We start from the raw sequence: 27,591 nt of genomic DNA on the forward strand, positions 1-27,591 counted from the left end.
AGGGACTGCTTGAGTCTTGCTTTTTTTCTTTCTCCCCTCACTCTCTCTCTCTGTCTTTTCTCCCCATTTTGTGTGTACTTCATCCAATATCTCTCCTCTCCTTACTCTCTCTATATTGTCTCTCTCTATGTCCACCTCTCTCTCATCCTATTTTCCACCCTTTTTTCTGTGTGTTTTTCTTTACTGACTTCATACTAACGGGTGCTGTCTTTCAGATCTCTGGTTTTGTTTGCAGTGATATAGATCTTTTTGGTGATTACTCAGTGATTTTTGATTGGTTTCCATGGCATTCTCAGGTCAGACGTCTGTGCATTTGAAATGTGGGTGTGTTTGTGTTTAAGATTTTCCCAAAATAAAAATGACAATTTTTAAAATATTGCTGTTGTTTGATATTGAAAGGTTCTTATGTTTCTCTGTATTGAACTCTTTTTGAATAAACTTTTATTGTAAATCTTGTGACATACAGTCCTACATGGATAATCAGATATAGCTATAACTGGCTGTTGCTTGATGGGAGGCTGGTAAACATAACGAATGTTATACAGATATTCCAATAACTGATCATAAATAGTTTTTTCCTTGTTTTTAAGTATTATTTTTGGAATATTGGGGTTCTGTTAGGAGAATTGACACATATGATTACAGCACTGCAATTCAAGAAGGATAATACAAGGGTGTTAAGGTTTTCTTCCTCTGTAGAGGAAGTGTAACAGGGATCGGACCAAAATGCAGCGTGGTTATTTCGATTCATCTTTAATAAAGATAATGACGAACAATACAAAACGTGAAACAACCAAAACAGCCCTATCTGGTGCAAACAAACACAGAGACAGGAACAATGACCTACAAAACACTCAAATAATATGGCTGCCTAAATATGGTTCCCAATCAGAGACAACGATAAACACCTGCCTCTGATTGAGAACCACTCCAGGCAACCATAGACTTTTCTAGACAACCCCACTAACCACAATCCCATAACCTACAACAAACCCCTAGACAAAACACACCACAATAAATAACCCATGTCACACCCTGGCCTGACCAAAATAATAAAGAAAACACAAAATACTAAGACCAGGGCGTGACAAAGGGAGTTGAGCACACACAGGCGCACACACAGGCGCACACACACACACACACACACACACACACACACACACACACACACACACACGAACCAGTGAGCTGAATGAGGGTATTTTCGTGTGCCTGCAGAGTGATGCTTGGGGCCAATACTAATGTATCATCCTCTCATTCAGACGGTCAATGCTTTAATTGGCTGAGATGTGTACACAGCCCCTCCCACCTTCTTTCTGATCCATGATCTTCAGCTGTGATCCAAACAAAAACCAAACACAACTATTTCTCTTTTCAAGCATGCCTTTGGCAGATCACTAAGAATCCTTGCTGTTCCTAGAAAGTATGCTTGTTATCTAATAGATGCGAAATATTGGAAACTGCAGCGCATATGTCCTACTGATGATGATTGGAGCAGAGGGCTCATGGAGGGTTAGAGAGTACCCAACACCCAAAGTCAATTCAACGTCTATTACACGTTGGTTCTAGAAACAAGGTTGATTCAAGCAGTGTGTTCCCAGTGGGCAGTATTTAAGCAGATTGTCAAATTACTGTCGGAAAATTTCAAACAATATGAAACAAATATGATTGTTGATTGTCATTTAAACAAGTCATCATCCACTGTGAGATGAATTCCTTATATTTCAGCTCAATACCATCCATTCATAATGTTCATTTGTTCACATTAAGTATCTCTTGTCACAAATACATGCACTTGCACAAACTATCCAACATTTGTCCCCCTAAACATAATGTACAATTTTAGACACCATAGGTTTGTTGAGAAATGGGAAGAGAAATACACACACACTTACACTCACACCTGGACTGCCATATATAGGAAAAGGTCAAACAATAGTTTATATATAAATGTATAACTCCCATTACCTGAAGCAGACCACAGTCACAGTGACTTCCTTATTTGAACAGCTGCCAGTTTGTCATGAAGTACAATATTAAAATAAAATCAAAGTTTATTGGTTGCATACACAGTTTAGCAGATGTTATAGCAGGTGCAGTGAAATGCTTATGTTACTAGCTCCTAAATGTCAGTAAAATGTCAGACAAGTACACACAAAAAAAATATGTGTCAGAACTAATTCAATTAACAACCCAAATAGAACTGTAACAGTAATCCAAATTCAATCTATACGTATATACACCGGATGAATTTCCAAGATATACTACAAATGATAAAGTATGTACAGCAGTAGATATATTACAATAGTACCCATTACACACTAAGCAAATATTAGTAGGCCTATGACATTCATGTAAAATCTCTCTCTGTTATTATAGGAAAAGCGCTGTTACTGTGATTGTGGTTGATATCCTTGGTACAGCATGTCACAATACACTGTGCCTTTGTTTGTTGTTATTCACAAAGTGACAGTACTTGCAGAACTGGTTTGGTGTGTCAACGCGTGAAGATAGTCACCTTGTGTTGCAAAGCTTGAGTCTATTTTAGAAATACAGGCCATGAGACACTGGCTGAAACAGAGACTGTGAGTGAGTGCGTTAAATGAACCATATTCGGTGAGTCATGGGAACTACGGATAGAACGACGTGGCTGTATCTCCCTGGGCACCTCGGGATTCGGTTGAAGATAATTCCATTCAGGACCTTCCTGCCCTACTGTCAGCTTGAGAACTACTGTAAACACTTGTCGTGACGTGATGATCTGTGATCTGATTGACCCAAAAACATGTCACCACTTTACTCTCTCTCTCCACCACTTTACTATCTCTCTCCACCACTTTACCATCTCTCTCCACCACTTTACCATCTCTCTCCACCACTTTACCATCTCTCTCCCCACCACTTTACCATCTCTCTCCCCACCACTTTACCATCTCTCTCCGCCACTTTACCATCTCTCTCCACCACTTTACCATCTCTCTCCACCACTTTACCATCTCTCTCCACCACTTTACCATCTCTCTCCACCACTTTACCATCTCTCTCCACCACTTTACCATCTCTCTCCACCACTTTACCATCTCTCTCCACCACTTTACCATCTCTCTCCACCACTTTACCATCTCTCTCCACCACTTTACCATCTCTCTCCACCACTTTACTATCTCTCTCCACCACTTTACTATCTCTCTCCACCACTTTACTATCTCTCTCCACCCTTACCTCTGCAAATCATCTGTAAGAAGCCTGCTCTTCTTGTACCCTATGTTCAAATGTATTCACGCACGATAGTGAGTTGCTTTGGATAAATGCGTCTGCCTAATGGCATATGTTTTTATTATGATTTTATATTAAATGCAAATGAATCAGCCATTAGGAGAATACTAGTTCCTGTAAACAACCCTCCCTCTCAGGTGATGAAAATCTACTGACATCTGCCTCTTGACTTGAAGGGCTTCGGCATACTGTGACCTAGGCCCTATAAGGTTCTATCTGACATTTTGGTAAAAAATGAGTTATTTATATAGAGTTGCTCTTTATGTGGTCCTTTATATGTGAGATATAGCATGTCAGATTTGTGAAAAAGTCAATTTCCAATTCAAAAATAATAATAATCAGAAAGTTCAATCTGCGCAAACTCCTTTTACCTTGGTGCTATACGGTTCCATCTGCAATCCAATAATACAACCCACTAGGCACAGACGTCAGTTCAACGTCCAGTTTTTATTTACATTACTTGAGTTGTCAACTAACAAGAAATCAAAAACAAATGTCACCATGTCATAAAAAAATACAATATTCCCAAATTCAAGAATTTTCCCACAATTGATTCAACTTCATCACATTAAATGTTTTAGTTCAAATGACATGGAAACAACATTGATTCAACCTGTTTTTGCCAGTGGGATTTCTGGATTGTCAATCAAAAATAATTGTATATAAGGTGATTTCTTATTGAGTCATTAAAGAGGAAGACATCACAAAACAGTTCTGAGATCTGGGACTTAAAATACGAATTATCTCAAAACTATACATTTTGCAGACCAGGGTTGGGTAGGTTACTTTCTAAATGTAATCCATTACAGTTACTAGTTACCTGTCCACAATTGTAATCAGTAAAGTAACTTTGGGATTACCCAAACTCAGTAACGTAATCTGATTACATTCTGTTACTTTTAGATTACTTTCCCTTACGAGGCATTAGAAGAAGACAAAAATGTATGTTACCAATTGAACAACATCTATTGCAGGATAAATCTATGTTAAAGTTTACATAGCTGGTCATAACATTTTACTTTATGGGTTGGTTATGAAGGCTTCTTCTAACCCTTCGCTTTCTATTACATATAATAATACGATTGAATTATATCTTTACAGTATAAACATGTATGGCTCACTTGATAAAGAACAATACCTGTTGCCAGAAGTGAAGGGTCAGTGCTGGGCACTAAAAACTAAGTTAACAGTTTCAGAGAGCTCAGTGCTGGAACAAACATAATGGACATCTTTGAGTGTCTAAATGTGGAGGATGGATCAGTAACACTCTTTCTGATTTTGTTTTCTAGATAAAACCAACAAAATCTGCACTATAATTGTATGAGGGGAGAGGAGGCAATATAACAAGCACATAATATGAAGTAGTCTGGGGTTGCATCTCATCTCTCTCTCCATTGATGATGATGAAAACAAAATGTTAGGTTAAAGACACCTAGTATTTGAGACCAACCCGGTATTCCCTGTAACCTGTCCAGTTCATTAAAAACATCAGTACAGCCAACTTTGATCTCCACATGACAACCCCCCTAAACATAGCTGCTCTGTGTGTTCCCTGAGTCTGAGGTGCAGGTACCAAGGTTGGGGTCAATTCCATTTTAATGCCAGACAATTCAGAAAGTAAACCAAATCAACCAATCCAATTCCACATTTTCCTAATCAGTACTTACTGAATTGACTGGAATTGACCCCAAACCTGGATGGTGTTACTCATCTTGAAGTACTTCAGAGCAGTGAACGAGATCCTCATCATGCCCTCTGGCTCCGGCACCTCAGCGTGTTCTTTACTTGCTCCCTGAACTCCTCTGAGATGAAGTAGTAGATGAATGGATCCACACAGCTGTTGAGGCTGGCCAGACACAGGGTGGTGATGTAGAAGCCGTAGTCATTGTGTACTACTTGAGCCAGCAGGAGAGAGTAGGTCACCAGCATCATGATGTTACTGGGGGTGAAACAGACCAGGAAAATGATCAGCACAGTAATGATGAGCACCACAGCCTTGCGCCGATTCTTGGTGATGCTGGCGTCCGTCATTGAGTTCCTCAGGGACTTGAGCATCAGAACGTTAACCACCACGCACAACACGGTGGGAACTACAAATCCCAGGGTTCCCATGGTCAGGAAGAAGCCAGCAGCCATGCTATTCTGGCTTGGCCGGGTGACGTCGTGGCAGGTGATGATGTTGAGGTTGGTCACCTTGACTGTCTGGTCGTAGAGGTAGAGAGGGGTGGTCAGCAGCCAGACCCCCACCCAGACTGCGACCGAGACACCGATGGCTACATGGTTGTTCCTACAATCCTGGGAGAGGGGGTAAACAATGGCCCAGTAGCGCTGGACACTGATACAGGTGATGAAGAGGATGGAGCAGTACATGTTCCCATAGAAGAAGCCCACCAGGACTTTACACAGCCTCTCTCCATAGATCCAGTCGTTACCGTTGAAGTGGTAGGCGATCTTCAGAGGCGTCCAGATGACAAAGAGCAGGTCAGACAGAGCCAGGTTGGTCATGTAGATGGCGGCAGGGTGCTTCTTCTTGGTCCTGAACAGGAAGACCCAGATGGCCATGGCGTTGGTGGGCAGCCCCACAGCAAACACCACTATGTAGACAATGGGGAAGAACACAGTGGTCAGATGACTGTCCAGAACCATGCAGGCCTCCAGGGAGACCTGCACCCCCGCCGCGGTCTCCTCCCCCGTGAAGCCTCGGTCTTCAACGCCAGCATTAAACCGCTCTGAGAAAAGAGAGAAACAAGATGAAAATAAATAGGGCTGTTTAAGGAATTCCAAAAATTAGGTTACAATGTATGCCATTTCAATACAATAGCCATTTGAGATGTATTGCATACTTAAATTATTACTTTTCTAATTGTTCTTATGCAGTGTTGGGGGGGGGGGGGGGGGTACTTTATTACTTATATTTTTGACAACTTTTACTCCACTACGTTCCTAAAGACAATATGTACTTTATACTCCCATTAATTTCCCCTGACACCAAAAAGTAGTCGTTACATTATTTTTGCTGAGGCAGGACAGCATCATGGTTCAATTCATGCACCTATCAATTTAATACTTTATTAGGGTTGCAAAGGGTCGGAAACTTTTCAAAAACTTTCCGGAATATTTCCCAGAAATTTTCCATTGTAAATTAAGCCCTGGAATTTGGGGAATTCTGCTTAAAGTTCATGAAAAAAGTTAGCTTATAACAGTGAACCTTTTTTTGTGGGGTACACAAGGCAATTCTAGGTCTTGTGGCATATTTTGGTTAAACTATCCCCAATTCAATGGAATTGCAACCCTTTGCACACACAGTGCATTCATCCATCACATGTACAGCTGATTCTCAAGATCTTTCACACTAATGATATGCTACGGAGCCCACACTACTACACTGTCTGAACCAAGGACTACATGCTTTCTGGTAAGTTTTGATTACAATACTGGGTGGGATGAATATATTTTATATGACATAGATGATTTTCTGTTAACTAGTAAATAGTAGCCTACAGCAAAGTGTGTTTAAATCATTTCTAACTTCTTAACAACTTCTGCTAGTTAGTATTTGCTACCATGTGGGTTTTAGCTTGCTTGAGCCTGCTAACTGAGAAGGGATAATTCCCCTGTTTCCATTTAAGTCTTACAAATGAGTTATTTAATCTAACTACTTAACTATTTATCTGTACATGTTTTTTTTACTCATTCTTTTCCTAATCTGTACAGGAAAATGACATGGGCACTATCTGATGTGTGAAGACAGTTCACTGCAGCTAATGTAGAAGGAAAAGCTGTGTACATTTGCAAATACTGTGCCAAATCATATGTGAAGAACGTAACAAAGATGAAGAATCATCTTCCCAAGTGCATAAAGTTCCCTTAGCACCCACAACAATCAAACTCTGACAAAAGTCCCTCTACTTCTATTTGAGGTGAAAATGATGAATCAGACACCTTACCGATAGCAACAGCTCATGGTCCTCCTGGAATTAGGTTTTTTTGACTCAATGGAGGAACGTGGTCAGAGAAATGCTGATGAATGTCTTGCTCGAGCTGTGTATGCAACTGGTTCACCTCTGATGCTCACAGGCAATGTGTATTGGAAGAGAATTCTGAATGTTCTTCACCCAGCATACACCACTCCAACCAGACATGCTTTATCTACTAATTTGCTGGATGCAGAGTTCAACAGATTTCAAGTGAAGGTCAAGCAAATCATAGAGAAAGCAGACTGTATTACAATCATCTCTGGTGGGTGGTCGAATGTTTGTGGGCAAAGGATAATTAACTACATCATCTCAACCCATTTTCAAGAGCACAGACACAAGGGACAACAGACACACCAGTCTCTAAATTGCAGATGAGCTGATGCAGTCATCAATGACCTTGGACCACAGAAGGTATTTGCACTGGTGACAGACAATTCTGCGAACATGAAGGCTGCTTGGTCTAAAGTGGAGGAGTCCAACCCTCACATCATACTCATTGTCTGTGCTGCTCATGCATTGAATCTGCTCCTCAAGGACATCATGGCACTGAAAACAATGGATACACTCTACAAGAGAGCCAAAGAAATGGCTAGGTATGTGAAAGGTCATCAAGTTATAGCAGCAATCTCACCAAGCAAAGTGAAAAGAATAAGAGCACCACATTGAAATTGTCCAGCAACACCCATTGGGGTGGTGTTGTCATCATGTTTGACAGTCTACTGAAGGGGAAGGTGTCCATCCCAAAAATAGCCATACCACAGTCTGCCAATATGGACAGCCCCATCAAGAGGATCCTACAGTTCTGAAATACATCAAATAGCGTGAAGACATCTGCCTGAAGCCCATACACGCCGCAGCGTACATGTTGGACCCCAAGTATGCTGGCAAGAGCATACAGTCTGGCGTAGTACACTTCCAAGCAAGGGCTTTGGGATGGAGATGCAATATAGCAGTCATGCCAACATATCTCATCAGCCACCTGGTGGAAGGGACTTTATGGATCTGAGGCTCTTTCCCCTGTTGCTTCCATCATCCTCCAAATCCCATCAACATCAGCCGCCTCAGAGCGCAACTGGTCCCTGTTTGGGAAGACACAGACCAAAGCACGCAACAGGCTGACCAATCCAAGGGTTGAAAAATTGGTGGCCAACCGGGCAAATTTTGGGCTTTTTGAGCCTGACAATGAGCCACCCTCAACAAGGTTGGAAAGTGACAGTGAAGATGAGGCCTCAGAGTTTGATGTTCAAGAGGTGGACATTGAGGAGGTCCAGGGAGAAGACATGGAAGCCTGAGAGGAAGACAACCAAAGCTTTCGTTTCTAGACTATCATTTTACAGATGTTGAAAATGTTTTTGGGAGATGTGATGGATCATTGTTAATCATTCAATATTCCCTTTCTTTTGTTGTTCAGTGAAATCATCCCATGTGAAGATTCAACTCATTTAATTAAAAGTTCAATTCGTAAATATTTTTTTATATCTATTGGAAGGATTTAACCATTTGCAATTATGTCTACTTATGATAAGGTAAAATGTTTTGTGTTTCTGTCTCCAGATGATATGGTAAATATATCCAATGCAAAAAACATCTACATTTAAATAGTATTAATTTGAATATATTTCCATCAATTCCCGCCAATTTCCACTTAAAGTTTCCACCTCTGAATATTCCACAAAATGTGCAACCCTAGTTGTCATCCCTACACTCTTTGATCTGGCAGACTCACTTAACTTAAATACTGTGTTTGTAAATTATTTGTGAGTTCCAGTTGTGCTTTTATTGTGCAGTCTGGTTTGCTTAGTATAAGCAATTATCAATTATGAACATTTTGTAAGTTTTCCATGACTGTACTTAAGTATATTTAGAACCATGTACTTTTATACTTTTACTCTAGTAGCGTTTTACTTTGTGAATATTAGTCTTTTTTTAAGGTATCCTACCTTTTACTCAAGTATGACAATTGAGAACTTTTATCACCACTGTTCTTATGTAAACTACAGTTGAAGTCGGAAGTTTACATACACCTTAGCCAAATACATTTGAACTCAGTTTCACAATTCCTGACATTTAATTATAGTAAAAAGTCCTTGTCTTAGGTCAGTTACGATCATCACTTTATTTTAAGAATGTTAAATGTCAGAATAATAGTAGAGAGAATGATTTATTTCAGCTTTTATTTCATTCACCACATTCCCAGTGGGTCTGAAGTTTACATACACTCAATTAGTATTTGGTAGCATTGCCTTTAAATTGTTTAACTTGGGTCAAACGTTTTGGGTAGCCTTTCACAAGCTTCCCACAATAAGTTGGTTGAATTTTGGCCTATTCCTTTTGACAGAGCTGGTGTAACTGAGTCAGGTTTGTAGGCCTCCTTGTTCGCACACGCTTTTTCAGTTCTGCCCACAAATGTTCTATAGGATTGAGGTGATGGGCTTTTTGATGGCCACTCCAATACCTTGACTTTGTTGTCCTTAAGCCATGTTGCTACAACTTTGGAAGTATGCTTGGGATCCTTGTCCATTTGGAAGACCCATTTGCAACCAAGCTTTAACTTCCTGACTGATGTCTTGAGATGTTGCTTCAATATATCCACGTAAATTTCCTTCCTCATGCCTCATGATGCCATCTATTTTGTGAAGTGCACCAGTCCCTCCTGCAACAAAGCACTCCACAACATGATGCTGCCTCCCCCATGCTTCACGGTTGGGATGGTGTTCTTCGGCTTGCAAGCCTCCCCCTTTTCCCTCCAAACATAGTGATGGTCATTATGACCAAACAGAACTATTTTTGTTTCATCAGACCAGACGACATTTCTCCAAAAAGTACAATCTTTGTCCCCAAACTGTAGTCTGGCTTTTTTATGGCGGTTTTGGAGCAGTTGCTTCTTCCTTGCTGAGCGGCCTTTCAGGTTATGTTAATATAGGAATAGTTTTACTGTGGATATAGATACTTTTGTACCCGTTTCCTCCAGCATCTTCACAAGGTCCTTTGCTGTTGTTCTGGGATTGATTTGCACTCTTCGCACCAAAGTACGTTCATCTCTAGGAGACAGAACACGTCTCCTTCCTGAGCTATATGACAGCTGTGTGATCCCATGGTGTTTATACTTGCGTTCTATTGTTTGTACAGATGAACGTGGTACCTTCAGGCGTTTGGAAATTGCGCCCAAAGATGAACCAGACTTGTGGAGGTCTACAATTTTCTTCCTGAGGTCTTGGCTGATTTCTTTTGATTATCCCATGATGTCAAGCAAAGAGGCACTGCGTTTGAAGGTAGGCCTTGAAATACATCCACAGGTACACCTCCAATTGACTCAAAGTATGTCAATTAGCCTATTAGAAGCTTCTAAAGCCATGACATCATGTTTGGGAATTTTCCAAGCAGTTGAAAGGCACAGTCAGCTTAGTGTATGTAAACTTCTGACCCACTGGAATTGCGATACAGTGAGTTATAAGTGAAATAATCTGTCTGTAAACAATTGTTGGAAAAATGACTTGTGTCATGCACAAAGTAGATGTCCTAACCGACTTTCCAAAACTATAGTTTGTTAACAAGAAATTTGTGGAGTGGTTGAAAAACGAGTTTTAATGACTCCAACCTAAGTGTATGTAAACTTCCGACTTCAGCTGTATATCAAAAGTAAACACTTTTAAAAATCAACTAATAAGATTCCAGAGGGGTATACTACAAAACAGGTTCAAGGTGTTACACGGAACCCAAACCGGCTGCGCGCCATCGTTCGCCATCGTTCGCCATCGTCAATAAATGTATTTTGTCCCCCCACACCAAACGTGATCACGACACGCAGGTTAAAATATCAAAACAAACTGAACCAATTATATTCATTTGGGGACAGGTCAAAAAGCATTAAACATTTATGGCAATTTTGCTAGTTAGCTTGCACTTGCTAGCAAATTTTTCCTATTTAGCTAGCTTTCTGTTGCTAGCTAATTTGTACTGGGATATAAACATTGAGTTGTTATCTTACCTGAAATGCACAAGGTCCTCTACCCTCTACTCATAGAACTGATTTCTATTTTAGCCCTTGGCACCGCAGACGCTCGCGCGAGCAGTGTGGGTGCAATAATTGAATAACATAGATTTCTAAATGTATTTTGCGAGCGGTGTGGTCAGCCTGTTAGCCTAAACTTTACATTTCTTGGAAGGATAAGCTTAAAATGGGCATGGTCTATTTAAGGCCCCCCCCCCCCCCCCCCCCCCCCCCCCCCCCCAGAGACGGTGATTGGGTCTAAATAGGTATTTCTTGTTTGGTAATCTAATCTACCTGGCATGATGACTCCAGTTTCAACTGTTCTGCCTGCGGCTATTGAATCCTGACCTGTTCACCGGACGTGCTACCTGTCCCAGACCTATTATTTGACCATGCTGGTCATTTAGGAACATTTGAACATCTTGGCCATGTTCTGTTATAATCTCCACCCGGCACAACCAGAAGAGGACTGGCCACCCCTCATAGCCTGGTTCCTCTCTAGGTTTCTTCCTAGGTTTTGGCCTTTCTAGGGAGTTTTTCCTAGCCAACGTGCTTCAACACCTGCATTGCTTGCTGTTTGGGGTTTTAGGCTGGGTTTCTGTACAGCACTTTGAGATATCAGCTGATGTACGAAGGGCTATATAAATACATTTGATTTGATTTAAATTCAGTATACTTGTCTGTAGCTTCCATTTCCTGAAAGTCAGACTCTTTCCACACCCAAACTAATTTTTCCCTGCTTCAGAAGCATTTGCTTTGACCACATTTTGTGTGCTTAACCTTAGATATATTCTCCAGGCTTGCCCAGAGAAAAATGTTGATATGTTGTCCATTTTCTATTCTAGATAACATTTTCTTAGAAAAAATGCGTTTCATGTACGTCTATTAATCTTTCTGTCTGTAAAATACTAAAGTATTCACCTACAATCTGCTCTGCACAAGTCCCGGAGTGTCCTGGAGTGACCAAACTATTTAGGCTGTCTTCATCCAACTGATAGACGTTGATTGTTTAATGATTAAGGGGAAACAATTACCTTTTGATGGTGTGGTCCCTGGCCTTAACTCAGCAACCAAAAACGCATATTTAATTTGAGCTTTCTTTATGAATCAGACAAATAGTTATTTCTGGCTGTTTACCCAATTTAGCTGGCTAACTCGTTGCTCCTGCTTTTCAATATACCCTTCGGGCGGTCATCTTGATTATGTGAAGTACAGCGTATCATTGACATGTGGGATGATGACATCATCACTCAATGTCGTCTTGAGGTCTGTAACCACACCGACATTGCAAATACCATCACAGCATAACAAGCAAGTGTATTCTACAATATCTGTATTCATTCAGGAATCAGATAGAGGGGATCCGACGCAACAAATTGTCCATCAAGGCGTTAAAGAATATCACAATGTCATTTATCTGATCGAAGAAAAAAAACAAATAATGAGAGAAAGAGGGAAAAGGCCTTCTCTTACCATTTTTCTGAGACAGACATAGTTCGGCGCAGGCCAATAAAAACACAAGATTCAACCAATGCCGCTTGAAACTCATGTTAACTTCCACAAAACTTTCCAGCAATAATCTACCTGCGATGTACGAAGAGTGTTGAATGCTGATTCAAGCGTTTGTGTATTCCTTTTGTCTGTGCAACTTTGAAGTCAACTGTAGCCAGCAGATCCGCCGCGCTTGCTTATAGCTGCACTAGGGTCAGACAGGCTTCCTATATAGATTAAGACCCAGCAGTGCCAGCGTGAGATATGTCTCAGAAAATGTACCTCAATCCAGGGATGACAAATGCGCTGCACTCTGAATTGTCCCTTTATCCTAGTTTTTCTGTATCTTAATCGACACAGTAAACCTGTCTGACCCTAGTGCAATTGTAAGCAAATTGGTCAATCTGCTGGCTACAGTCAACTGAAGAGGTAGGGTACCACACCCCTCCCTCACACAACAGGTGGGAAGAAAAAAATTGTGTGATTTCATAAATCACGTGACCATACATGCCTGTGTTGTTCAGGCTTAGTGGATGTTGTAGGCAGTGGCGCAGCCAACGGGTGGACATGGGGGGGCCACGGCCACCCTGATACAATTGCTGGCCCCCCCTCGCTCGTCGCATATGCACAAATGCTTCTGAGTATGCATAATACGCTTCTATCTGATATGTTACATTAGTACTATTAATTTAAATCAATAATGTATATTTTTCATAATAGTTCATGTGAAAGAAAATAAATGTTTCGCCAGCCAACCGCTTTTGACCGTCCGTCACTGCGTCACCCCTCCCCTGGCCTGCTGCTGCACAGTGCACTGCCAGATGACAGTCTGCCTCATGGACAGCAGCAGCTGAGCTCTGCCTCGTGTCTCTGGTGGCATCATCGGAAGCTAGCCTAGCTGGCAGCTGCCTGCAGAGTTGAGACCACCAGACTGCTAACGGGTGAGTAAGTCATACAATACTACTTATAGTAAAAAATATATATATAGTAAACTGTTCGCTTTTTGACGGTGTCGAATTACCTAGCTAGCTAGCTTACGTTAGTTAGCTATCTAGCTAAGTTAGCTAGTTAAATTCGGTATTGGGGGGCTTAGCTAGCTAGCTTATGCCTTAAGGTTACTCTACAGCAGAGAGCGCTAGCTAACTATAGTTAGAGTTATCGTAGCATTCTAGAAAGATTTTCAAACCACTTGATGAGCATCTAGCTACGCTGACGTTATGGGCTGGTATAGCGTTAGCTTACTAGCTACGATTAGTCGCTGTAGCTATGTCAATTTGCAGACAATGAAGAGAAAGTCCACGGATATCTCTTCTTTCTTTAAGAAGAACAGTAGTACAGGGGAGACGCAGCCGACAGGGGAGCAGCAGTAGAGGGTTAACGTTAGTGAGGATGCAGTTGAAGATGATGATAACGTCATTGAGCAAGCCAATGAACAGGCAGAGGCAGCGAGAGAGCATGACAGAACAGAGGCAGAAAATAACAGCGACGAACAACCACAGGCAGCATCAGTGACAGAGCACAGTGAAGAACAACATAATGTCGTAACCGGCCGCGACCGGGAGGTCCATGGGGCGACGCAAAATTGGCCTAGCGTCCTCCGGGTTAGGGAGGGTTTGGCCGGTAGGGATATCCTTGTCTCATCGCACACCAGCGACTCCTGTGGCGGGCCGGGCGCAGTGCGCGCTAACCAAGGTTACCAGGTCAAAAGTAACAGTCAGTATGTGGTGTGGCCACCAGCTGCATTAAATACTGCAGTGCATCTCCTCCTCATGGACTGCACCAAATTTGCCAGTTCTTGCTGTGAGATGTTACCCCACTCTTCCAGCAAGTTCCCGGACATTTCTGGGGGGAATGGCCCTAGCTCTCACCCTCCGATCCAACAGGTCCCAGACGTGCTCAATGGGATTGAGATCCGGCTCTTTGCTGGCCATGTCAGAACACTGACATTCCTGTCTTACAGGAAATCACGCACAGAACGAGCAGTATGGCTGGTGGCATTGTCATACTGGAGCGTCATGTCAGGATGAGCCTGCAGGAAGGGTACCACATGAGGGAGGAGGAGGTCTTCCCTGTAACGCACAGCGTTGAGATTGCCTGCAACCCTCCACCTCCAAATCGATCCCGCTCCAGAGTACAGGCCCCAGTGTAACGCTCATTCCTTCGACGATAAACGCGAATCCGACCATCACCCCTGGTGAGACAAAACTGCGACTTGTCAGTGAAGAGCACTTTTTGCCAGTCCAGTCTGGTCCAGCGACGGTGGGTTTGGGCCCATAGGCGACGTTGTTGCCGGTGATGTCTGGTGGCGACCTTACCTTACAACAGGCCTACAAGCCCTCAGTCCAGCCTCTCTCAGCCTATTGCGGACAGTTTGAGCACTGATGGTTTGATTGTGCATTCCTGGTGTAACTCGGGTAGTTGTTGTTGCCATACTGTACCTGTCCCACAGGTGTGATGTTCATGTGTACCGATCCTGTGCAGGTGTTGTTACACGTGGTCTGCCACTGCGAGGACGATCAGCTGTCCGCCCTGTCTCCCTGTAGCACTGTCTTAGGCGTCTCACAGCACAGACATTTCAATTTATTGGCCACATCTGCAGTCCTCATGCCTCCTTGCAGCATGCCTAAGGCACATTCACGCAGATGAGCAGGGACCCTGGGCATCTTTCTGTTGGTGTCAGTAGAAAGGCCTCTTTTGTGTCCTAAGTTTTCATACTGTGACCTTAATTGCCTACCGTCTGTAAGCTGTTAGTGTCTTAACGACCGTTCCACAGGTGCATGTTCATTATTTGTTTATGGTTCATTGAACAAGCATGGGAAACAGTTTAATTAAAACCTCTTATGGCTGCGATCCCCGTACAGGGATCAACATCCGGGGAAATTTCAGAGTGACTAACTAAAAATACAACGTCGTAACATTAAACATTCTTGAAAATAGAAGTGTCTTACATCCTTCAAAAGATTAGAATCTTGGTAATCAAACTCTGTTTTCCGATTTAAAATAGCTATTACTGTCATGTATTGTCATGTTGTGTCTTGTTTCTGTCCTTTCCTTTCACCCTGTCTCCCTCTGCTGGTCGTACTAGGTTACCGTTTCTGTCCCTCTTTCCCCCAGCTGTTCCTTGTCTTCTCTGACTACCTCATTCACCCCTTTTCCCACCTGTTCCCTTTTCCCTCTGATTAGGTCCCTATATCTCTCTCTGTTTTTGTTCCTGTCCTTGTCGGATTCTTGTTTGTGTGTCTCATGCCTGAACCAGACTATCATCGTGTTTGCTGCAACCTTGTCCTGTCCTGTCGGAATCTACCTGTCCATCTGAGCCCACGTGTGTTCATCATTAAAGAAACTCTGTTTGTTAATTCGCTTTTGGGTCCTCATTCACGCACCTGACAGAAGAATCCGACCAAGAATGGACCCAGCGACTTCGGATCCTCTCCACTCAGCCGTCGAGATCCAGGGGGCGATGCTAGGCAGACACGAGCAGGAATTGTCTGCTGCTCGACATGCCGTTGAGACCCTGGCCACCCAAGTCTCCAACCTCACAGAACAGGTTCACCATCTCCGCCTCGATCCACCGGCCACTTCCAGGGCTTTCGAATCTCCGGAGCCCAGAATCAATAACCCGCCGTGTTACTCTGGGGAGCCCACTGAATGCCGCTCGTTCCTCACCCAGTGTGATATTGTGTTTTCTCTCCAGCCCAACACTTACGCCAGGAGCACTGCTCGTGTCGCCTACGTCATATCTCTCCTTACTGGACGGGCTCGTGAGTGGGGCACGGCAATCTGGGAGGCAAGGGCTGAGTGTACTAACCAGTATCAGGACTTTAAGGAGGAGATGATACGGGTTTTTGATCGATCTGTTTTTGGGGAGGAGGCTTCCAGGGCCCTGTCTTCCCTATGTCAAGGTAATCGATCCATAACAGACTACTCTATTGAGTTTCGCACTCTTGCTGCCTCCAGTGGCTGGAACGAGCCGGCTTTGCTCGCTCGTTTTCTGGAGGGTCTCCGCGCAGAGGTAAAGGATGAGATTCTCTCCCGGGAGGTCCCTTCCAGCGTGGATTCCTTGATTGAACTCGCTATTCGCATTGAGCGACGGGTTGATCTTCGTCACCGAGCTCGTGGAAAGGAGCTCGCGTTCTCCGTTGCCCCCCTCTCCGCATCACTACCATCTTCCTCTGCCGGCTCGGGAGCTGAGCCTATGCATCTGGGAGGTATCCGCATCTCGACTAAGGAGAGGGAACGGAGAATCACCAACCGCCTCTGTCTCTATTGCGGTTCTGCTGGTCATTTTGTCACTTCATGTCCAGTAAAAGCCAGAGCTCATCAGTAAGCGGAGGGCTACTGGTGAGCGCTACTACTCCTGTCTCTCCTTCAAGATCCTGCACTACCTTGTCGGTCCATCTACGCTGGACTGGTTCGTCAGCTTCCTGCAGTGCCTTAATAGACTCTGGGGCGGAGGGCTGTTTTATGGACGAGACCTGGGCTCGGGAACATGACATTCCTCTCAGACAGTTAAGGGAGTCCACGGCCTTGTTCGCCCTGGATGGTAGTCCTCTCCCCAGGATTCAGCGTGAGACGCTACCTTTAACCCTCACTGTTTCTGGTAATCATAGCGAAACCATTTCTTTTTTAATTTTTCGTTCACCTTTTACACCTGTTGTTTTGGGCCATCCCTGGCTAGTTTGTCATAATCCTTCCATTAATTGGTCTAGTAATTCTAGCCTCTCCTGGAACGTCTCTTGTCATGTGAAATGTTTAATGTCTGCTATCCCTCCTGTTTCCTCTGTCTCTTCTTCACAGGAGGAGCCTGGTGATTTGACAGGGGTGCCGGAGGAATATCACGATCTGCGCACGGTGTTCAGTCGGTCCAGGGCCACCTCTCTTCCTCCACACCGGTCGTATGATTGTAGTATTGATCTCCTTCCGGGAACCACTCCCCCCCGGGGTAGACTATACTCTCTGTCGGCTCCCGAACGTAAGGCTCTCGAAGATTATTTGTCTGTAGCTCTTGCCGCCGGTACCATAGTCCCCTCCTCCTCTCCCGCCGGAGCGGGGTTCTTTTTTGTTAAGAAGAAGGACGGGTCCCTGCGCCCCTGCATAGATTATCGAGGGCTGAATGACATAACAGTGAAGAATCGTTATCCGCTTCCTCTTATGTCTTCAGCCTTCGAGATCCTGCAGGGAGCCAGGTTTTTCACTAAGTTGGACCTTCGTAACGCTTACCATCTCGTGCGCATCAGGGAGGGGGACGAGTGGAAGACGGCGTTTAACACTCCGTTAGGGCACTTTGAATACCGGGTTCTTCCTTTCGGCCTCGCTAACGCTCCAGCTGTCTTTCAGGCATTAGTCAATGATGTCCTGAGAGACATGCTGAACATCTTTGTTTTCGTTTACCTTGACGACATCCTGATTTTTTCACCGTCACTCCAGATTCATGTTCAGCACGTTCGACGTGTCCTCCAGCGCCTTTTAGAGAATTGTCTTTTTGTGAAGGCTGAGAAGTGCTCTTTTCATGCCTCCTCCGTCACATTTCTCGGTTCTGTTATTTCCGCTGAAGGCACTAAGATGGATCCCGCTAAGGTCCAAGCTGTCATTGATTGGCCCGCCCCTAAGTCACGCGTCGAGCTGCAGCGCTTTCTCGGCTTCGCGAACTTCTATCGTCGTTTCATCCGTAATTTCGGTCAGGTGGCAGCTCCTCTCACAGCCCTTACTTCTGTCAAGACGTGCTTTAAGTGGTCCGTTTCCGCCCAGGGAGCTTTTGATCTCCTCAAGAATCGTTTTACATCCGCTCCTATCCTTGTTACACCTGACGTCTCTAGACAGTTCGTTGTCGAGGTTGACGCGTCAGAGGTGGGCGTGGGAGCCATTCTTTCTCAGCGCTCCCTCTCTGACGACAAGGTCCACCCATGCGCGTATTTTTCTCATCGCCTGTCGCCGTCGGAACGTAACTATGATGTGGGAAACCGCGAACTGCTCGCCATCCGGTTAGCCCTAGGCGAATGGCGACAGTGGTTGGAGGGGGCGACCGTTCCTTTTGTCGTTTGGACTGACCATAGGAACCTTGAGTACATCCGTTCTGCCAAACGACTTAATGCGCGTCAGGCGCGTTGGGCGCTGTTTTTCGCTCGTTTCGAGTTCGTGATTTCTTATCGTCCGGGCTCTAAGAACACCAAGCCTGATGCTTTATCTCGTCTCTTCAGTTCTTCAGTAGCCTCCACTGACCCCGAGGGGATTCTCCCTGAGGGGCGTGTTGTCGGGTTGACTGTCTGGGGAATTGAGAGGCAGGTAAAGCAAGCGCTCACTCACACTCCGTCGCCGCGCGCTTGTCCTAGGAACCTTCTTTTCGTTCCCGTTCCTACTCGTCTGGCCGTTCTTCAGTGGGCTCACTCTGCCAAGTTAGCCAGCCACCCTGGCGTTCGGGGTACGCTTGCTTCCATTCGCCAGCGTTTTTGGTGGCCCACCCGGGAGCATGACACGCGTCGTTTCGTGGCTGCTTGTTCGGTCTGCGCGCAGACTAAGTCCGGTAACTCCCCTCCTGCCGGCCGTCTCAGGCCGCTTCCCATTCCCTCTCGACCGTGGTCTCACATCGCCTTAGATTTTGTCACCGGACTGCCTTCGTCAGCGGGGAAGACTGTTATTCTTACGGTTGTCGATAGGTTCTCTAAGGCGGCTCATTTCATTCCCCTTGCTAAGCTTCCTTCTGCTAAAGAGACGGCACAAATCATCATCGAGAATGTTTTCAGAATTCATGGCCTTCCGTCAGACGTCGTTTCGGACAGAGGTCCGCAATTCACGTCTCAATTTTGGAGGGAGTTTTGCCGTTTGATTGGGACTTCCGTCAGTCTCTCTTCCGGCTTTCACCCCCAGTCTAACGGTCAAGCAGAACGGGCCAATCAGACTATTGGTCGCATCTTACGCAGTCTTTCTTTTCGCAACCCTGCGTCTTGGTCAGAACAGCTCCCCTGGGCAGAGTACGCCCACAACTCGCTTCCTTCGTCTGCGACCGGGCTATCTCCTTTTCAGAGTAGCCTCGGGTACCAGCCTCCGCTGTTCTCATCTCAGTTCGCCGAGTCCAGCGTCCCCTCCGCTCAGGCTTTTGTCCAACGTTGCGAGCGCACCTGGAAGAGGGTCAGGTCTGCACTCTGCCGTTATAGGACGCAGACTGTGAGGGCTGCTAATAAGCGTAGAACTAAGAGTCCTAGATATTGTCGCGGTCAGAGAGTTTGGCTCTCCACTCAGAACCTTCCCCTTAAGACGGCTTCTCGCAAGTTGACCCCGCGGTTCATTGGTCCGTTCCGTATTTCTCGGGTCATTAATCCTGTCGCAGTTCGACTTCTTCTTCCGCGATACCTTCGTCGCGTCCACCCGGTCTTCCATGTCTCCTGTATCAAGCCCGTTCTTCGCGCCCCCGCTCGTCTCCCCCCCCCCCCCCCCATCCTTGTCGAGGGCGCACCCATCTACAGGGTCCGTAGGATTTTGGACATGCGTCCTCGGGGCCGTGGTCACCAGTACCTCGTAGATTGGGAGGGGTACGGTCCTGAGGAGAGGAGTTGGGTTCCCTCTCGGGACGTGCTGGACCGTGCGCTGATCGAGGATTTCCTCCGTTGCCGCCAGGTTTCCTCCTCGAGTGCGCCAGGAGGCGCTCGGTGAGTGGGGGGGTACTGTCATGTATTGTCATGTTGTGTCTTGTTTCTGTCCTTTCCTTTCACCCTGTCTCCCTCTGCTGGTCGTACTAGGTTACCGTTTCTGTCCCTCTTTCCCCCAGCTGTTCCTTGTCTTCTCTGACTACCTCATTCACCCCTTTTCCCACCTGTTCCCTTTTCCCTCTGATTAGGTCCCTATATCTCTCTCTGTTTTTGTTCCTGTCCTTGTCGGATTCTTGTTTGTGTGTCTCATGCCTGAACCAGACTATCATCGTGTTTGCTGCAACCTTGTCCTGTCCTGTCGGAATCTACCTGTCCATCTGAGCCCACGTGTGTTCATCATTAAAGAAACTCTTTTGTTAATTCGCTTTTGGGTCCTCATTCACGCACCTGACAATTACAGAGAACAAAGGCCATGCTTTTGTTTGAGAAGAGCGATCAACAACAACAAACATTTTCCGCCATGACAGTTTTGACACATTCACATCTGAAGGTAGAATTATGACTTACATTCTGATATCTTGCTCTTATTTCTCTTCCTGAGGGTCCCAATGATCACATGAAGTGCTGTTTTCTTTGATAAAATCCATTTTTATAGCCTAAAACGAAACATTTTGTAAACCGTTTGTGTCGTGAATTCCATCACTATCAACTTTTGACGGAGCATTCAACGTAATTACACACACTAAACAATCGTTTATCTCGTCATAGTTGGTTTCATTGCAATCCTTTGGATGTTTGCAACACAGCCAAACTTGATTGTTTTTTTTGCGGGGAGTATTGACCGAAGTGAACTGATTTGAAGACAACAAGCAAAGACCTCATTGCACACCAATAATATTAGTGAAGCTTCGTTGATTGACTATTTCTGCCCAATGACCACTGATCTCCTTGAAATCTAGCTGGGTAGATAGCCAATGAGCTGAGGTAAACGCCTGTATGTGATGGTTATGGTTTCGACCACCATCCCTTGTTCGTAAACGCACGCGTAACGAACTTCATTCTTGCCATTGACCATCAGACTAGTTGCAGTCACGCTTGTCACGCACAGCAGTGTTTTGGAAAGTAGTATTTTGGAAGCAGTATTTTGGAAAGTGTTTTTTCAATGATTTCATTGAAGACATCATGGCGAATAAATCAGGAAAAGCGACGTCCAAGTCTAAGTATACAGATTTGCACCAGATTATAGAAGAGATTGATCGGGAAAGTGAGACAGATTTGTTTGAGGAATCTTTGAGTGAACACAGTTATGATTCAAACATTGAAGAGCTGTTTCTGCAAGGACAGGATGTACTTCTGGACTGGTAAGTGCTAATGCCGTTTTATGAAATATAAATATATATATATATATCGATATTGTTTTTGCAAAAATATATATAGAGATTTTTTTGCAATTTGCAATGAAATATGTGATGAAATGTGTAAAGTACACATTGGCTTTAGTGTGTATGTGTACAACTCATAACCTGTGTGTTTGTTTGTTTGTTGGTTTGTTTGTGTGTGTGTGTGTGTGTTTATTTGTTTGTGTGTGTGTGTGTGTGTGTGTGTGTATGTATGTGTATATATATATATATATATATATATATATATATATATATATATATATATATATTCCATGTCAGATATATATATTTTCCATTTTTTATTCAAATGGAAAGGAGTAGAACAGCAAACACACACATGGCCACTGTGCCTGCTCCCCCTCTACATTTCCATATGAAATAGCCATTGGGTGCTGTTGGGGGGAGAGCAGGCCCACAACAATGGCCGGAGTTGAATGGAACAGCACTTCACCTCAGTGACTGTTCCCTCTGCTCTATACAATACATATCTGTTTATTTTATGTGATGATAAAAGGCTCATAAAATACAAATATTTTTTAAAATGTTTTCTTTCACAGTGATAGCGACTCCAACTGGGAGCCCCTGGTGCCAAGGTGCCCATCCTCTACTTTTCACTGGTCATTTACATGGAGTTGGTGAAGTTAAAACCCCTAAAGGATTACTGGAAAACATCCCCACTCTATCACCTGCCCCCCCCAATGTCATGTCCTCTACAAGGTTTTTAAATATCTCACGGGCGCTTCACATCAGTGACCGAGAAGTTGATGAGGAGAATGACAGGAGGAGAGGCACCGCAAGGTTTGACAGGCTCTGCAAAGTCAAAACAAGTTCTGCAAATTAATTACTTAAAAAACATACAATGTGATTTTTGGGATTTTTGTTTTAGATTCCGTCTCTCACGGTTGAAGTGTACCTATGATAAAAATTACAGACCTCTACATGCTTTGTAAGTAGGAAAACCTGCAAAATCGGCAGTGTATCAAATACTTGTTCTCCCCACTGTAGCTTGGACTGTAGCCTATAAAAGCCTATTCCTGCTCTTTTCCCGTGATCCATCAAACACATTTGGTGTGTCGTCATAGTGGTCTCTGACTTCTGGTCAGACCCGTTCAGGTAGCACAAACTTAAACTTGCTTCTTTTTTCAATGCTGATTTGAATGTCATTGAGAAAACAGTGAAGTGTCAAAGATTTTTCATTTTCTTGTAATCCCTTACATGTAACGGAATACATGGAATCCGTTACTCCCCAACCCTGGGTGTTGGTACTCAGCTCTGGTGAGCTCCTGCCCAAATCAAGCTCGGCTTCTTATCCCTTGTGCAAATAGCCTACAGCTGTGGCTGTCCCTAACTCATTTGTGCTGAGGGCCCGGAATATTTTATACAATGTTGAAAATTCTCTAGCACAAGCAATGGGCTGGACCCATGTTAGGGAAATACTCAACATTTCAGTTTCATAAAAAGTTACGAGAAAAGTTATTGCGGTTACTAAAACAGAAAACTTTTTCTCTGAATAATATATTTTTGTTCTGCATACAGATATGTTTTGTCTACATTGTTGCAAAGTGGTCAAAGTAGCTGATTTGTGTCAAAAGTTGCACTGTTGCATTTACAGTAAGTAGAATGCCGGAAGTGATGTCACAATGCGTCCTTTTAGCATCTTAAGGAAATGCAATGAAAGTGAATGAAGATGGAGATAAAGGACAAAGTTGGATAGTTTAAAAAGGTCTAAAAGATACAAAGTTGTATACAAACACTATTCCAGACCAATCTGTATGTTTTAAAGTTTGAATGACATTTCTAGCTTAAACAGTGTAGGAGTAGTAACGTTGAGAACAAGTAGTATGACGAAGATATAGAATTGGACATTTGTTTTTCGTAAGTCCCACTAACAATAAGTCAGAAGTATGTTGAAGATTTAAAGTTGCGACTCTTGCATCGCAAGCCCTTAATTAAACCACAAACAATACAAGATCACACACAAACAATTAGATTTCTCATTTGAAACATTTACCATCATTTTTTTGTAATGTTCTGTAACTTTATGGCACAAATACCTTTTTAAAGATCTTAAAAAATAAAATAAAAACAGACCAAATAAAAGTCCCATTTAGTAAATGCAATACTTGTTTGTACTAAATAGATATGTAGCGCCACCTGCTGTATGTAATGCAACATGCAGGACTGTGACAAAGTGCTGTAAATGTACTTGACTTGAAGTATGTATAATTCACACCAAAACTACTTACTCTACATTAGCACCCCTAATTTGAGAAATCAAGCAGCTCTTCCATTGCTGAATCCATGGATTATACATTCATACAAATTGACATTTCAGTAATAATGAGTATGAGCTAAAACGTTATTGTAGTGATAAGATATAGTGCATGGTGTTTCTATACAACATTGACAATGTGCATAGGCTATACATTTCACATTGCTGAGTAAATGTCTCTACATATGAACAATGGTAACAAAACAATAATTCTACACTACAGGCATAGAAGTGAGAACACTTAGCTTGCGTAGAAAAGCATTTCCTTGTATTGTTCACTGTGAGCGTTTAAGAAATGGTACAATACACAAATTAACAAAGACTATTTGGTTATTAGGTAAATCCATTTGAATTCAATAACTTTTTGACAGCAACCTTTTTGATTTGAATGAAAACCTCCATACCTATTTTCCCAGTGCTCAGAAAATAACTTTTTGGAACTGAATGCCAAAACATTCAAGAGATAAAGGTGCTCAAAGTTGACTGTATTGCAAGTCTTGAGACAAGTCTTGAGTCTTGAGACAATTGAGACATGGATTGTGTATGTGTGCCATTCAGAGGGTGAATGGGCAAGACAAAGGATGAGAGTGCCTTTGAACGGGGAATAGTAGTACGTACCAGGTGCACCGGTTTGTGTGTCAAGAACTGCAACGCTGCTGGGTTTTTCACACTCAACAGTTTCCCGTGTGTATCAATAATGGTCCACCACCCAAAGGACAACCAGCCAACTTGGCACAACTATGGGAAGAATTGGCGTCAACATGGGCAGGCATCCCAGTGGAATGCTTTTGACACCTTCTAGTCCATGCCACGACAAATTGAGGCTGTTCTAAGGGCAAAAGGGGGTGCAACTCAATATTAGGAAGGTGTTCCTAATGTTTCATAGACTCAGTGTATGTCCATTCTTCATATTTAGAGTTGGGCATAGCTAACCTAGACTTAGGAGTACCATGGTCACTGGCTATGGATGAATGTCTGGGAACGCCCCCTGGAAACTTGCCATAATCAGATCACATTGCCTGAGTGGGCCTCTCTCTCTCACCCATATTACATGGTTTCGAGTGTCTGTTAATTTCCACACACCTCTGGGTAATATGGTTTGGGAGTGACTAAGCCAATAGGAAAAATGCCAATGTATGAAACACCATATTTATATGCTGCTTACAAATCTGTACTCCTTCACTAATAACATCTGCTAAATGTATGCAACCAGTAAAATTTGATTTTTGATTTGATAAGCATAAAAGTAGTTCCCCTTGGCTTTCACAACCTCTCGAGTCTGAACAGGGAAGGAAGGTATGCTTGTGGCTGAGAATGCTACTTTACACAGCTCTAATCTGCTTGGTCTTCTCCAAGGATAACCCAGACAAATCTTATAGCATAGAGAAAACCTATTTCTAAATAAATCAGAGCTATGCCAATCTAGTATTGGCTCTCTTTGCCATTTTAGTTAAGGCTGCAAATTATCTCAGGGTGTAGGCGAAAGTTCTCCTATACATTCAAGATAATGATCAGAATTTCCTCTTTTCTACTTGGTAGTTGTGTATGTAAACTCATGTCACAACAGAAAGGGAACCATTGCTAAATGCCACTCGGCTGACAAAGCCAAGGCCATATCATTTTTGTTTTATGTATTTCTATCGAAAAATAAAACATTACACACAATATGTAATATTACAAATGTAATATGTACAATATTTACATTTTATTTATCAGATTAGCTTCACGAGCATATGCATAGGTGATAGAAATATCATACATTCATGGTTTACAATGCTTAGTGAAAATCTACACATCACTAATAGCTTCAAAAGGTTCTGCCTTAAACTTCTAAAAAGGGAATACATTCTAGTTTCTACCGATTTACACAACCTGCTCCACATTTAAACTTAAAATTATAAAAAGGGATTACATTCTAGTTTCTACCGATTTACACAACCTGCTCCACATTTAAACTTAAAATTATAAAAAGGGATTACATTCTAGTTTCTACCAATTTACACAACCTGCTCCACATTTAAACTTAAAATTCTAAAAAGGGATTACATTCTAGTTTCTACCAATTTACACAACCTGCTCCACATTTAAACTTAAAATTATAAAAAGGGATTACATTCTAGTTTTTTTCTACCGATTTACACAACCTGCTCCACATTTTCAAAGTGAAAGACAACGTAAAAACATTTATTATGAAGATGTCTTGATTGTGCAGGTCTTCACAATTACAGCTGAAAATAATTTGAAATACGATTCTACCAACCCTCTGTATTTTCAAGTAATGTGGTGGCAACATCATATTATGGGTATGCTTGTCACCGGCAGATACTGGGGAGTGTGTCAAGATCAAAAGAAAAATAAAGGAGAAATGTCCAGGTAAATACAGTGCATTCGGAAAGTATTTAGACCCCTTCCCTTTTTCCACATTTGGTTATCTAAATTTTTATTTTTTTATTTTAATCCTCAATCTACACACAATACCCCATAATGACAAAGCAAAAACAGTTTTGTTTTCCAATTTATATATTTTAAAAAAAACAGACATTTTGCTATGAGACTTAAAATTGAGCTCAGGTATATTCTGTTTCCATTGATCATCCTTGAGATGTTTCTACAACCTTTTTGGAGTCCACCTGTGGTAAATTCAATTGATTGGACATTATATGGAAAGTTACACACCTGTCTATATAAAAAAAGGTCCTACAGTTGACAGTGCATGTCAGAGCAAAAACCAAGCCATGAGGTCGAAGGAATTGTCCATAGAGCTCCGAGACAGAATTGTGTCAAGGCACAGAAATGGGGAAGGGTACCAAAAAAAAAGTCTGCAGCATTGAAGGTCCCCAAGAACACAATGGCCTCCATCATTCTTAAATGTAAAAAGTTTGGAACCAACAAGACTTCTTACTAGAGCTGGCTGCCCGGCCAAACTGAGCAGTCGGTGGAGAAGGGCCTTGGTCAGGGAGGTGACTAAGAACCCGATGGTCACTCTGACAGAGCTCCAGAGTTCCTCTGTGGAGATGGGAGAACCTTCTAGAAGGACAACCATCTCTGCAGCACTCTACCAATCAGGCCTTTATGGTAGAGTGGGCAGACAGAAGTCACTCCTCAGTAAAAGGCACATGATAGCACGCTTGGAGTTTGCCAAAAGGTACCTAAAGGACTCACAGACCAAGAGAAACAAGATTCTCTGGTCTGATTAAACCAAGATTAAACTCTTTGGCCTCAATGCCAAGCCTCACGTCTGGAGGGAAACTGGCACCATCCCTACGGTGAAGCATGGTGGTGGCAGCATCATGCTGTGGGAGACTAGTCAGTATCGAGGGAAAGATGAACGGAGCAAAGTACAGAGAGATCCTTGATGAAAACCTGCTCCAGACCACTCAGGACCTCAGAGACTGGGGCGATGGGTCACCTTCCAACAGGACAACGACCCTAAGCACACAGCCAAAACAATGTGGGAGGGGCTTTGGGACAAGTCTCTGAATGTCCTTGAATGGCCCAGCCAGAGCCCGGACCTGAACCCGATTGAGCATCTCTGGAGAGACCTGAAAATAACTGTGCAGTGATGCTCCCCATCCAACCTGACAGAGCTTGAGAGGATCTG

The 27,591-nt window shown here is 43.2% G+C and overlaps 1 pseudogene; it reads right to left on the reverse strand.

Moving 5' to 3' along the window:
• Positions 1-3,706: 3,706 nt before the first annotated feature.
• Positions 3,707-13,175, reverse strand: LOC110523457 (annotated as a pseudogene).
• Positions 13,176-27,591: the final 14,416 nt, after the last annotated feature.

This window comes from Oncorhynchus mykiss, chromosome 5 (assembly GCF_013265735.2).
Source record: "Oncorhynchus mykiss isolate Arlee chromosome 5, USDA_OmykA_1.1, whole genome shotgun sequence".
Classification (NCBI taxonomy): domain Eukaryota; kingdom Metazoa; phylum Chordata; class Actinopteri; order Salmoniformes; family Salmonidae; genus Oncorhynchus; species Oncorhynchus mykiss.